The sequence below is a fragment of the Lepidochelys olivacea genome (genome assembly GCF_965140295.1).
Source record: "Lepidochelys olivacea isolate rLepOli2 genome assembly, chromosome: 3".
NCBI classification, from domain to species: Eukaryota; Metazoa; Chordata; order Testudines; family Cheloniidae; genus Lepidochelys; species Lepidochelys olivacea.
The window spans coordinates 16,814,002-16,827,211 of NC_140413.1; positions in this window are offsets into that span (position 1 = coordinate 16,814,002).

Consider the following 13,210-nt stretch of genomic DNA (forward strand, 5'->3'; position numbering starts at 1 on the left):
AGTTCTGTGATTTTGGAGCTGGGGGAACAATGCCACTGAGAACAGCTGTCCTGGTCACCTTCCCTCCCATCCCACTCCAACACCACAGAGTCCAGTTCCTGCAAAGCACACAATAAGGGAGGTCCTGTGGGGCCAGGGGAAATAGGTTACAATGCCCTGAACCTGGAACTCATGTCTTTTGTGCTGCTCCAGCAGGGATCTACCGGATTTTTAACCCCTTCAGCCAGGGATGGGATGGGAAGCTGTGGCCCTTAATATGGCTACGTGCAGCAAATGCAGTAGACTGCTAATACCATCCTGAGCATTTGCTGCAGATAGCACTGGGAAACAGAGAGGAGAGATATTTTACGATCACTTAGGATACCATTAGTGTTATGGGATTCCAACTGAATGTGATAAAATGCCATTGCAAACATGACACTCTGAAGATGTCATTTAAGGATTATAAATAACGCATGGCATACTACTCTGAGTATGAAAGTGTCTGGAAAAGGGGCAAATTCACTTAGCACACGTAAGCAGAAAATGTGTGAGATTGAATCAGGTCTGGAAAGGTTTTAAGTCGTGTGACCCTAATTGAACTGATTCGGAGGGCAATTCCAGCTGCACAGAGTGTAAAGAAAAAAAAAATGAGTGTGTGGTATTTTTCCAGGCACTGGGTCTGTCTTTCCAAGCTCAGATAAGGTGAGTTATCCTGTTAACATCAGTGATTCAGAAATTGGCTTGCAGGGAACAGTTGATGGTATTTTATGGCTGTTTTCAGCCTGAGGGCTTGCCTATGCCTATGCATTGTTGCAGCTGAGCCAATGCAGTGCTTCAGTGTAGACGCTGCCTATGCCAACGAGAGGGGTTCTCCCATCACCGCAGGTCATCCACCTTCCTGAGAGGCTGCCTAAACAGGGACTTAGGTTGTTTTAACTATGTCGCTCAGAGGTGTGGGTTTTTCACAGCCCTGAGCAGCCTCGCTGGGTAAATCTAATTTTCTAATGTAGATCGGCTCTGAAATTGCATCGGTGTGTATCATCTGTACAGGAAGTATTCTGCCTGGCTCCCATGCAATGTAGCTTACACGCTCTCTAGAATATAAACTTGTTCAACACTTCTAGGACATGTCTGCACCGCAGCGAGGAGGTGTGATTGCTGCACATGTAGATACAGATCAGCGCTAGCTTGCGTAACAACAGCAGTGCAGCCGCAGCACCACGGGTGGTGGCCACTCAAGTATGAACCCAGGGTCCTGGGTGGGCACAGCTAGCACATGCAGCTGTCCATGATGCTGTCCATGATGCTGTCCATGATGCTGCAGCTTCACTGTTATTGTTACTCAAGCTAGCTTTGAGCATTGTTTGGCTAGGTAGACCAAAGTTAGCTCTTGTATGTCTACACATGCTGCATTGCATCTTCCAATTGCAGTGGAGACATACCCTTGCAGTGAAGCCCAGATCCAGCACAAACAAAGGTAACAAAAGTGCAAGTCATTTCTTGCCATATATTGGTACCTGCACTATACAGACCTTCACATTTCATTCTTATTCCTACCAATGCCCTAAGAACGGAGGTAAACTAGTTCTGAATTATCATGGTTGAAAACATGGTGCTCATCTAGACCTGATCGCACATCCAGCGGCACCGTCATCCACCCAGTGAAGTCAGTGGCAAAATCTCCATTCGTGCCAGCAGTGCAAGGTGAGGCACCTACTTCGTCATTTATATTTCAGTAACACCTAGAGGCCCCACCACTGCACAAACACAGAGCAAGGGTCAGTCCCTCCTCTGAAGAGTTAACAATGTAAATAGTCAAGACAGACAAAAAGCAGGAGGGGAAACAGAGGCAGAGAACAGAGAACTGACTTGCCAAAGCAGCTGATAAGTGCCAGAGCCAGGAAGATGAAGCCAGCCAAGACAGGGGTGATGCTGGTGGACAGAGGAAAGCACTTCAGAGAGTTTGCATCCAGGGTGAAGTTACTTTGGTTAACAATTCACACCCACAATTGGTCAATTCAGGTCATAGTTTAGGAGTGATCTTGGATTCCTTGCTTACAGTATGATCTCACATAGAAGTGTCACAAAGTCAGTAATGCTTTCTACCATCTCCAGCTGGCTAGGAGATTCCATCCCACCATGGAGGAGGATGAATTGGCCTCGGTTATATATATCTTTGTCACTTGCCATCTGGACTACAGCAATGTAATATACCTGGGCATGAAGCCAATAACACTTAGGAAACTCCAACTGCTACAGAATGCTGCAGCAAGTCTCCTAAGCAACACATCAGACCTGACCTCCAACCTCTATGCTGGCTTCCCATAGAACACTGAGTCAAGTTCAAGTTTTTGGTCCTTATCTTCCAGATTCTCAATAGCCTGGACCCACAGCATATGCATTTTCCACTGAATGCATCCGATGACGTGAACTGTAGCTCATGAAAGCTTATGCTCAAATAAATTGGTTAGTCTCTAAGGTGCCACAAGTACTCCTTTTCTTTTTGTGAATACAGACTAACACGGCTGCTACTCTGAAACCTAGCATATGCAAAGACTACCTCAAGCTCCAGAATGAAGACTATAATTGACAACTCCATGCCTTCAGGCCCAATGGAACTTTCTACCATAAGAGAGAAGCTCATCTGTGCAGAAGAAAGAGCTTGCTCAGGGGTTAGTGGGAGACTGTGGAATGAACTCCCACAGGAACCATGGCCCCTCACAAACCTCATCATCTTCCACTCCAGGTGCAAGGCTCACTCCTTCAATCTGCCACCTCTAATATAAACGTAGAGCAGCATGTGCATTTTAAAAAAACCAAAACTCTCCACTGCACACACAATTCTCCTCCTGGGGAGAGGATGAAGGAGAGAATGAATCGTACGAGGGCAGTATACGAACCTATATAGGATAGAATAGGAAGAGAGGTCCCTTCAGTCCCAATCCAGTGTCCTACCTCTCTTCAGTGGCTGTTTGTGGCTAGGAGACACTGTAAGATACATTCAAAGGTGCAAGATGGTTTCTGACATCATCCCATTTTCTGCATCACTGAAACTTCCCGGAACATTCATTCGGGGGGGGGGGGGGGGGGGGATTTTCCACACTGGTGTTCTGCTGGCAGCTGAATTTGTTTGCAAAAATTAAGGCAAAAATCACTTTGACCATTTTTGAGTTACCGGAGAATTAAAAAAAGTACTGCCCCATTATAAGACTATTCTGTCCACCATATTTACATATTTTGAACAAGGCAACAACAAAAATAGCTGAAGTCTGAAATTTGGGAAGGATACACAGCTCACTCCTGCTGCCTTTGAAGTCTATGGATGTTTTGATACTGACTTCAATAGAAGCAGTCAAACCCATATCCCATTTGTTTTAATGTTATATGCAATTGTATAAACACTTCTGAGCATGCTTATGAGGCCTCTGCTCAGATTGTTAATGGCAGCTAATGAAGCTCCTGTTCTTTGGTGATATCTCAGTGCACATCCAGCAGGGGTTGTCAAACACAGGAGTTACTGTCAGGATAGTTTACTTTAGGGTGATTGTAAATGTTTCATAGAAACTTACACAGAAAAATCCTCCAAGCCTCTTTGCTCCCTTGGCATCAAGGAAAAGAGAAAATAATTCATCCCATGATTTTGGGGATTATTTTTTTCTGGATCCTAGAATATTGCAAACTTTTTCAACTTTCATTTTAAAAAAAAAATTATTTTCCATTGCAGAAATACAGCTCTCACTGTGGGCCCAATTTGACCATCCTTACCAATGGGATTACTCATGGAGTAAGATATTTTATACACCTTATCAACAAAGATCATGTTACCTTGTCCATCCCATCTGATAGAAAACCATTTCAAGTTAAACAACAAGAGTATCAAGGGCAGAAACTTTGGCCCACCACCTCATTGACTTCTGCTGAAGTGTGAATTTTGTAACCTAATTAAGAGCATGCAAATGCCAACATTAATAAGCACTGGACATTTCTTTCACCTTCAAAAATACATTAAATTCAAAAAATGAAGTTAATGAAAGTGTATATTTTTTGTCTGCTCAGTTAGAATCCATTTTGCTCTCCTGCCCAAAATCAGGAAAAGCAAAAATTAAGGTTCCAAAACCAATATTAAGGAAGATGCAGGCCAAAATCTTCAAACTTAAGGTCTAAACATGCCTATTATTAATGCTTTTAATTCAAATAAAAAGGTTATTTTGAAAGAAATGAACCTTCCTCTGCCATGTTTGCAACCAATAATATTTTGCAGAATTGTGGGAGTACATGAAAACCTAAAAGTGCAGCTGCCTCCAGAGAAAAATGAGTTTCACTTGCTAGGTTTTCTTCTCCTTGCCCAAACTGATGGGACTGCTAAAATGAACAGACAGCATGGATAGTGAGAAGAAAACCAGATGTTTAACACAAATGGTTGCAAATGTAGTTATGTTGGCCGATCCTACGCTTACTGAAAACAACGATCAGGTCCGCATCTTCAAAGGTATTTAGGTGGGAGTTAGTGGCCTAAATGCCTTTGAAAATCTGGGCCCCCACTGCAGGATCAATGCCTAATTGTTCATGCATTTGTTATTCGTAACTTCACTGGAAATTTGGAGGACCAGTTTTCAGTTTATGGGAAATAATTTGTTTGTGTATTTGTTTCTTAAGGTGCTTTATTGGTCACCACAGTCACATGGTAATGTTTTTTGGTCCCTGATAGATGACACAACAGTAGTACAACTAATAACTGATAACAACTACACAGAGGAGTGTATGAACACGGCTGAATGATTTTGACAAAACACTGCAGATTAAGGTGTTTATGTCCATCTATTTGTAACATAGACAAGGTCCTTTTGTTTTTGTTTTTTAAAAAAAGCATATAATTTTCACCCTTTCTGTGTCCCTTTAATTTTCATTATTTTATTTAATGTTAGTTTGTGTGAATTTAACGTTAGATGTTGTTAATTAATAGAATTGTTTAGGCTACAGGCAGTTTTACCATGCTGTGAATAAACACCTCACATCATAACTGTTCTTCTTTTTGCCCCATCAAACTGCCTCGTTCCTGAAATCTGATTATTTTTTCTGAAATTATATCATAAGAATAACTGAGTTACAATGTAACAGAGTGCTCGGAGGTAGCAGGTAAGCCAGCACTTTGGTACCAATCAGTTTCTCTGGGGAAGGCTGACTGGGGATATGCAGCTAATTAGCTGATCAGGCTGGGTGGGCTGATGAACCGAGTAGCCTTCAGATGAGGGATATAAAAGAAAGCACAGGAAGGAAATGAGAGGGGAGGCTCTGGGTTAGCTGAGCCCCTATATGTTCTGAGGTCTTAAGGATGAGAGACGATTCCTTTCTGGTTCTGTGGGAGAAAAGTAAAGAGCAAGGAACATTGTAAAAACTTTACTGCACAAGACTATATAGGTGTTGGTGATGGGAATATAAATAAAGTCACATGAAGTTGCCACTTGCTGGAGAATCTGAGAGGTTTCTGGGGTACCAGTGGATGGGGATCGTATGTACCCCCTTACATACGATCTTTTACTGAACCTGAAATTCTGTACCAAATGTACTATGCTATTCAGTAAAAAGATATATTAATATTTGAATTCTCCCTTTCTTCAAATAGAAAGACACCTTATATTAACATACATTCCAGTTCTATTTGTGTCAGTGAGTGTCCTGTCCATATTTAATTTCTGCATGAATGAATGATTTCTCTACATTCTTAAAAGAAAACACAATTCACATTTTTTTGAAGGCAAATGTAGATCTCAGACTTAGGCAATGCAGAGAACTGAAACCTCCTCCCACACAACCTATCTGGTGAAGAGGGCATGTCAGGAACTGGAAGGGGCAAGTTTGGGTTAAGGAGGAATGTGCAAAGGGACTGTCTGAAATGCAATGTGCTCCGGCGATCTCCAGCTGCCATATGGTGCCGAGGAGACTATAGCCAGCAGGCCCAGTTTAGTTTGCTATATTCAGCCAGAATCTCTGCTGATGTAAATTTGAAGTCAATGCAACTGTGCCGGTTTACAGCAGCAGAACATTTGGCTCATTGACCAATAGGATATTTTAACAGCTCAAGGACAATTTTTAATATGCTAAGTAGTTTCTTTTTTTAAAATGTGAAATTATAGCTCCCACTCAGCAGGAAATGAAATCAAATTGATCAATTGAATGTTATATCATCATCAAATGCTAGGCTTACACCAAGGGGCACTGTTTTTTTCTTTTGGACTAAGATAAAGACCTTCTTCTTTTACAATTATTCCTATTAAAATGTCCATGCAGAGATTTAAATAGATATATCTACAGAGGCAGTTAATAATTTTTTATAGTTTGTCTCAAATGGCTCATACTAACTAGCTCTCAGTGCTTTTCCTCAGCAGTTCTCAAAACAATATACAATGGAGGTTAGTATCATTATCCCCATTTTACAGCTGGGAAAACTGGGGCATAGAGAGGGGAAATGACTTGCCCAGGGTCACCCAGCAGGACAGGTCTCCTGAATTCTAGTCTAGTAGCCTATTCACTAAGTCAGATTTCCCCTTCTGGACCAGCATACCTGTTATTAATGTTATCTCACAAAACCCATGCTAATCTTGTCATTGCGTTAGTACACCCTGGCCCAATACAAGTCCAGCAAGGATACATTATGCTGCACACTTAGTACTGCCTAGGAGCTATTGAAGACGCATCTTACAAATAATGGGGACATCATTATAAGTCACCTTTTATAAAGCACTGCCTTGGGCAGACGCGGGGGGGGGGTGTCAACGTTAAAAAGCCTGTTGTGGAGGTGGCATTCATGCTTCTGTAGTTAAAGCGGTGTCTGCATTTCCATGACAAACCTCTACTTCTAGAAATGCATAAATCAGCTGTAAAAATGGGCTCAGGCTTGAAACTTGGCACCAAATGTCCTAGCTGGCTGCAATTACTTTTGAGAAATTCGAAGAAAAAGTCGTTGTTTTTTTCTCTGAGGTATAAAGACGCAGAAAGAATGGAAGTTTGGGGGTTGCTGAACATTTTTCTGTGCTTTTTAAAAACAAAACCCATTTCTGTTTGAAGGGAATTTTGTAGCCTATTGGACACTGGGGTGAGAGAGCCTGGATTTGTGCTGGAAATGGCCCACCTTGATTATCATACACATTGTGTAGAGAGTGGTCACTTTGGATGGGCTATTACCAGCAGGAGAGTGAGTTTGTGTGTGGGGGGGCGGAGGATGAGCAAACCTGGATTTGTGCTGGAAATGGCCCAACTTGATTATCATACACATTGTAAGGAGAGTGATCACTTTAGATAAGCTATTACCAGCAGGAGAGTGGGGTGGGAGGAGGTATTGTTTCATGGTCTCTGTGTATATAATGTCTTCTGTAGTTTCCACAGTATGCATCCGATGAAGTGAGCTGTAGCTCACGAAAGCTTATGCTCAAATAAATTGGTTAGTCTCTAAGGTGCCACAAGTACTCCTTTTCTTTTTGCGAATACAGACTAACACGGCTGTTACTCTGAAACCTATGATGTGAGCTAGTGACTTTGGGCCACATTTCTGCCCTTTGCTGGATCCACGCTCCCTCATTTACTTTCGTGGGGCTGGGAATAGGAGAATTTAGCTCATTATTATTATTTGAATGACCGTAGTACCTAGGTACCTTAGTCATGGACCACATGCTAGGCACTGTACCAATACAGAACAAAAAAGACTCCCCGGCAGGGAGAGAGGTGGACTGAGAGCTCGGGGAAGGCAGCCGTGCTTCCAGCGGGGTGTGGAGGGGACAGCTGTGCTCCCAGCAGGGTACTGAGAACCCGGGGGGACAGCCCCTGTGCTTCCAGCAGGAAGCCAAGAGCCTTGGGGGCAGCACCCAGGCTTCTGGCAGGGAGTCTAGTTGCAGCCGGGCTTCCAGCAGGAAATGGGGAGCCGGGAACCAAAGGGGTAGCCTGGCTGGGAGTGGGGAGTTGGGCAGGCGCAGCCCGGCTCTGAGCGGGGAGCTGAGAGCCTAAAGGCAATTCAGCTCCTGGGGGGAGCTGTACGCAGAGCTGAAGGCTCAGGCTCTCAACCTCCTCCCCCTTTAAGTTGGTGGAAGTGCTCCTGGTGAGGATGTGCACCACCCACAGAAGAAGGGCAGTGTGGCCATGAACCACCACAGTAATTACTGCCATGGCTGTAAGTTGACCTAACATAGGTCGACTTAACTTTTGAGTGTAGGCGTGTCCTTAATGTTTTGAAATCTGAACTGGAGAGGTGGGGGGAAGGGAAAGGGGCATGGCAGGGGAAAGAAGCCTAGCCTTAAAGGGCAAATGGCCTCAGGGAGAGGCCAGTAAAAACTTCTGCTCCTCCACTGGGGTGGCAGAGAGAAAATGGGAACACTTCTATATACATGTTACTAGGGGGAGTTGGTTTTCGCACAGGGGAGAACAAAGAAAGAGAGCAAAGATGAACTCCAGCACTCCACCTTGACCGGGGCCGGCTTCAGGTACCAGCGTTCCAAGCAGGTGCTTGGGGCGGCCCTGTGAAAGGGGCGGCAGAGTTTCCACGGCAGCGGCAATTCGGCGGCAGCTTCTCCCTCTCTTGCCGTCCGCGGCGGCAATCAGCGGTGACTGTTTATTTCACTGCTTGGGGAGGCAAAAACGGTCGAGCCGGCCCTGTCCTGGACTGCTAGATTTAGGCAGAACACCCAGTTAGACTGTTGGCCAGAGCAGAAGATCTGTACATTGGAACTAAAATAAGGTTGACACTGTGGTCTATGGCAGCACTGTGCGCTGCTCCATGGGGAATGTAAATCTGGGTCTTGAGTTTGGTTCTTTGCTTCCTACTCCAGGAAGGGCAAGGGGTGTGTGTATCATGAACAGGGGCACTAGGGGACAGTATGCTTAGCCTCTGGGGGGGGAGGGGAGACTTTCCCAGGGCTTCCCAGAACCTCCTTCCAACTGACTGAAGTTTCAGAACCAAGAGGCTCTGGGAAAAGCTGTAGCCAGCCCTGTTTCTGTCAGGAGGGGTGGGATGTATAGGGGCTCTGATGTGGGAAATAGAAGACATCTTGAAGGACATGCCTAAAAAATCCCAAAGACCCCCCCCCCCTTGTGAAGTGCTGAATGCATCCTGTGAGCTGCTAAGTGCTCTGCGCTCCCAGTAACTTCAATGGGAGTTGCAGACACTCAGCACCTTGTACTTATTTTTCAGCACCCAAAAGCGTTTATGATGATGGTGCTTAACATGGGGATTTGCTGGATACAAATGCAGCATTTTCTAGTCTGCACACTCAGTTTAATGTGTATTCCATATGGACCCTTCTTAATACAGGGAGAAATGCTGGCTGTCCTTTCCAAGAGTGTGTGCAGTCCAAGATAGAGCTATAATGACATGTTCCTGTTCCAAAGGGAGACTAGGTTGCAGAGAGCCTGCATGGGGTGGGGGACTCTGTCACCCCTTGTTCTGAAGTGTTCCTCTATCTAGGGCAATTGTGTGGGTATTTTGGGTGATGGATGAGCTGGGGGGAAAGGACAAGATGCTTCTGTTCTCCCAAAAAGCTTGCATAGCTCCTCTCTGCAAAATCCTCTTACTGGGTGAGATGGGATAGATCAGGATTTAGCCTTAAAGTGGCCATATTCCCATTATATGATGGCATTGCAGGACCTAGGTTATATGTCACATGACATGCTTCACACATGTTCTAGTTCTCCCTTAACTCTGAATTTCCTCCCTAGTGATATTTTATTGTTTTGTGTCAGAGCCTTAACTTTCTTCCCATACATTTGGTTTTGGGTAGATGAAGAATAATTTTCCCCTCTCATCATGTTGTGGTGCCTTTTCCTAGCACTGCTTCCCTAGCTTTGCTCACGAGGGGCCGAACCTTAGTTGGCCTTAGTACCCACAGGGACATCAGTGGGAACTAGAAGCACTCAGGACCTTGCTCTGTTTTGAATCTGTATAACCTAAAAACAATTAAGCAGTAAACCAAACAACATAATATTATAATTAATAGTAATGTACTAAATTGAATAGTTCAGGAAATATATAGAGATTATATCAAACAGATTTTGTGTTGTACCTCCTTAAAGACAATGGGATCTTAGTTCAATATGGAGTAACTCCACTGAAGTTGATGAAGTTACTAGGGTTGCCAGGTGTCCGATTTTAAGGGGACCTGTACAGTCTCTGGTCGGAAGTATTGACTGGACACCAGAAGTCTGGTTACCACAATTCTGATGTTGCCCCCCGCCCCCCCCCACACACTCAGCCAGCCCAAAGCCCCTTTAAAACCCGAGCACTGGTCCCAGAGCTGGAGGGACCCCAGCTGTTAGTCCTGGCTGGGTTGCGGAAAAGACACATCCTTTTCCCCTACATGGGCCGCTCCCAGGGCTGGGTCAGACCCACCTCCGGGAACCTCCCCCTGCTGCAGAAAGCTCCGCCCCCTGCTTCCTGCCCTCATCACTCCTTGCAAACTCTTTGCCTCTGAGCCGCTGCTGGACAGAGCAGGAGAGACATGGTCTTCCTCTTCTCTTTTTGGTGAGTTGAGCCTTTGGTTGGGGGTGGTTCAAGGAAAGAGCAAACGTAACAGCCCCTCATGTGCTGGGAAACTCCCCTTGCTAGTCCCAGCAGCTCACAGTTGTTTTGCTTTGCTGGGGGGGGGTGGATTGTTAAAGGAAGCCTCTGAACTTTCAATGTGAAGCCATTCTATCAAAGTGGCATTTCAGGGCAGGATATTGTGGAAAATGAAGGGCTGGAGCCCCTTCCAGGTGCTTGGGCTCTGCCCTGGAACACAAGTGCTGCTAAAAATGGAAGGGTTTGTTTGGTCTGAAGCGTACGCCAACAATGGCAAGTCAAAACCAGTTTCCCTTCTCCCCATGGCCCCCCTCATCCATCCCATTTGTAATTGTCTCTTGCTAGTATCTCCACTGCGGCTGGCAAGTCCATGTTGTGCCTGTTTGACAATGTATATGCTGGTAAGTATTTGGGGAAGAAAATTTTGACCACAGCTGTAGTGTCCAGTTTTGAGAGATTGGAAAGTTAGCAACCCTAGGAGTTACACCTGAGTCACACTGTGTAATTTAAGAACAGAATATGGTACTGAGATGGAAAAATAGCTGATCAAATGATACTGAACTACTGTATTGCATATACATTCCTATTTTTCCCCACTAAAGAAAATGTAAGCGTCTGGGATGCACATATAAACCCGGATAAGCATAAAAGGTTGGTGGGTAATTTCCTAAAGAGAAATAGTATGGAATAAAAAGATGAGAATAATAACCCTGAAAACAGTATCTTGAAAATCTATTTAGTATCAATAAAATTATGCATGCAAAATGCCATGCATTCATACCTATTTTGGCCCTAAAAATTTTTACTCTATCAAGTAATAATTTATGAAATACCCAGTTCTGGACCTAGGGTTAATCCCGTAGTTCAAACATAAGTGATCAAGGATTAGATTAGCTGGAATGGGAAAGTGCAAGGGGTAATTACAAAATGAAAAATGTCCTCATCACAACCTCCCGAACAGTTCTGCATAAAGGCAGCAAAATGTTAAAGGCCAAAGTCTGATCTTAGCTACGCTGGAGAATTTGGCTCTATGTTTAAATGGTGGAAAGACAAATTTCCAAAGTTTTCTCCTTTTCTCTTCCACAAGGTACCTAGAAATGTTTATGAGAATGCAAAATGTTGTTCACTTTAATACAATTAATGCCTTTTTTAAAAGGAGGGAATAATTAGGACACTCTTCCTGACAGAAGGGATGAACACTTGCAGTTTTCACAGTGAGAGACCTGCATTTTTGGAGGGAACATCCAAAAATGTCCCCCAAATGTCACACTTGTTCCTTAGAGGTTCAGGTTTAGTGGGGAAAGACTGCCAGGTACTGGTGAATTTTCTTTTAAGGACTGGAAACTACACATCTTAAAGGTACAGACTGAAGTCAGTAATGCCCTGCAATTAAAGATGGGTCCAAACCAAAACCTAATATTCCCACCATCCAAACTTTAGTAGAGGTTTTTATCTGGATCTCAACTTGTGCAGATGGCCCCAATGTCTTTATATCTTGGGCCAAACCATGGGTCTAGGTGCTCCTGAACTTTGCATATGATCTCATTTGCAATTTGGACCCATCTCTTTTTTGTACCATAAGGCCCACGATTCCTCAAGTCCTGCTGCAGGCAAGAACTGGTATTGTTTTAATGGGAGTTTTGCCTATGTATAGAATATAGAGGTTGGGCCAATGTTTAGCAAATGGTAATGGAAACCTCAGAAAAACAAAGAGGGGAAGGGAAAATTGCATTCCCTGGCCAGAGATGCAGTTAATGAACTTTCAGAACCAGGGAACAGATGGCTTTTTGAGGGTAAGTGGAATTTCCCAGATTCCCTCTAAACATAAATCAGTGCAGGAAGGGAAGACAGGCATCAGGGAACAGAGAATAAGCTTCTTGTAGAAAGCCTTCTAGAGAAATATGTGAACACATGCTCATCAGTAACTCTCTTTGCAGATCGACACTAAAATCTAGAGTAAGCCAACCATGAACACAAATATGTGCAAGTGTATCACAGTTCCAGAGGTAAACAGCTCAGACATCTTTTAAAGGAATCCTAAAGTGGACATAACAAACATTCCCTATAAACATTTCATCTATATACTGTCCAGACAGATCCCATATATTCAGGAAGCCGTCACTCATTGATGAGACAAGGTGGATGAGGTAATATCTTTTATTGAACCAACTTCTGTTGGTGAGAGAGACAGGCTTTCAAGCTTACACAGAGCTCTTAAGCTTGTCACTCTCACCAACAGAAGTTTGTTCCAACAAAGGATAGTACCTCATCACCTTGACTCTCTAATATCCTGGGACTGACACAGCTACAACAACACCGTATATCACTCCTTGACGTGAAGCTAGATTGCATTTAAGAGCGTATAAAACAAGCCCTTTTAAAACACTATTTGAGATGGGAGACATACATGACATAACTGGGTTCAGAATTTGGCCTTAAGTGTTAACTTAATAACTGGCTAAGTCTCTTTTCGTTCTTTTTCTTGAGCTTCTAAGCTGTATAGTTTACAAAGCAGGGAAGGTCATACTGTAATACTTTATGGCATAATTCTAGTGTCATGCATTAAGTGCAGATTTACTACCTTCTATTAAATTTCAACAGCCATAACAAAGCCTTATGTTGCAGACATTCAATCAGACACACAAATATTTAGTAATAATAATAATCAACACTCCCCCAAGGGGCTGA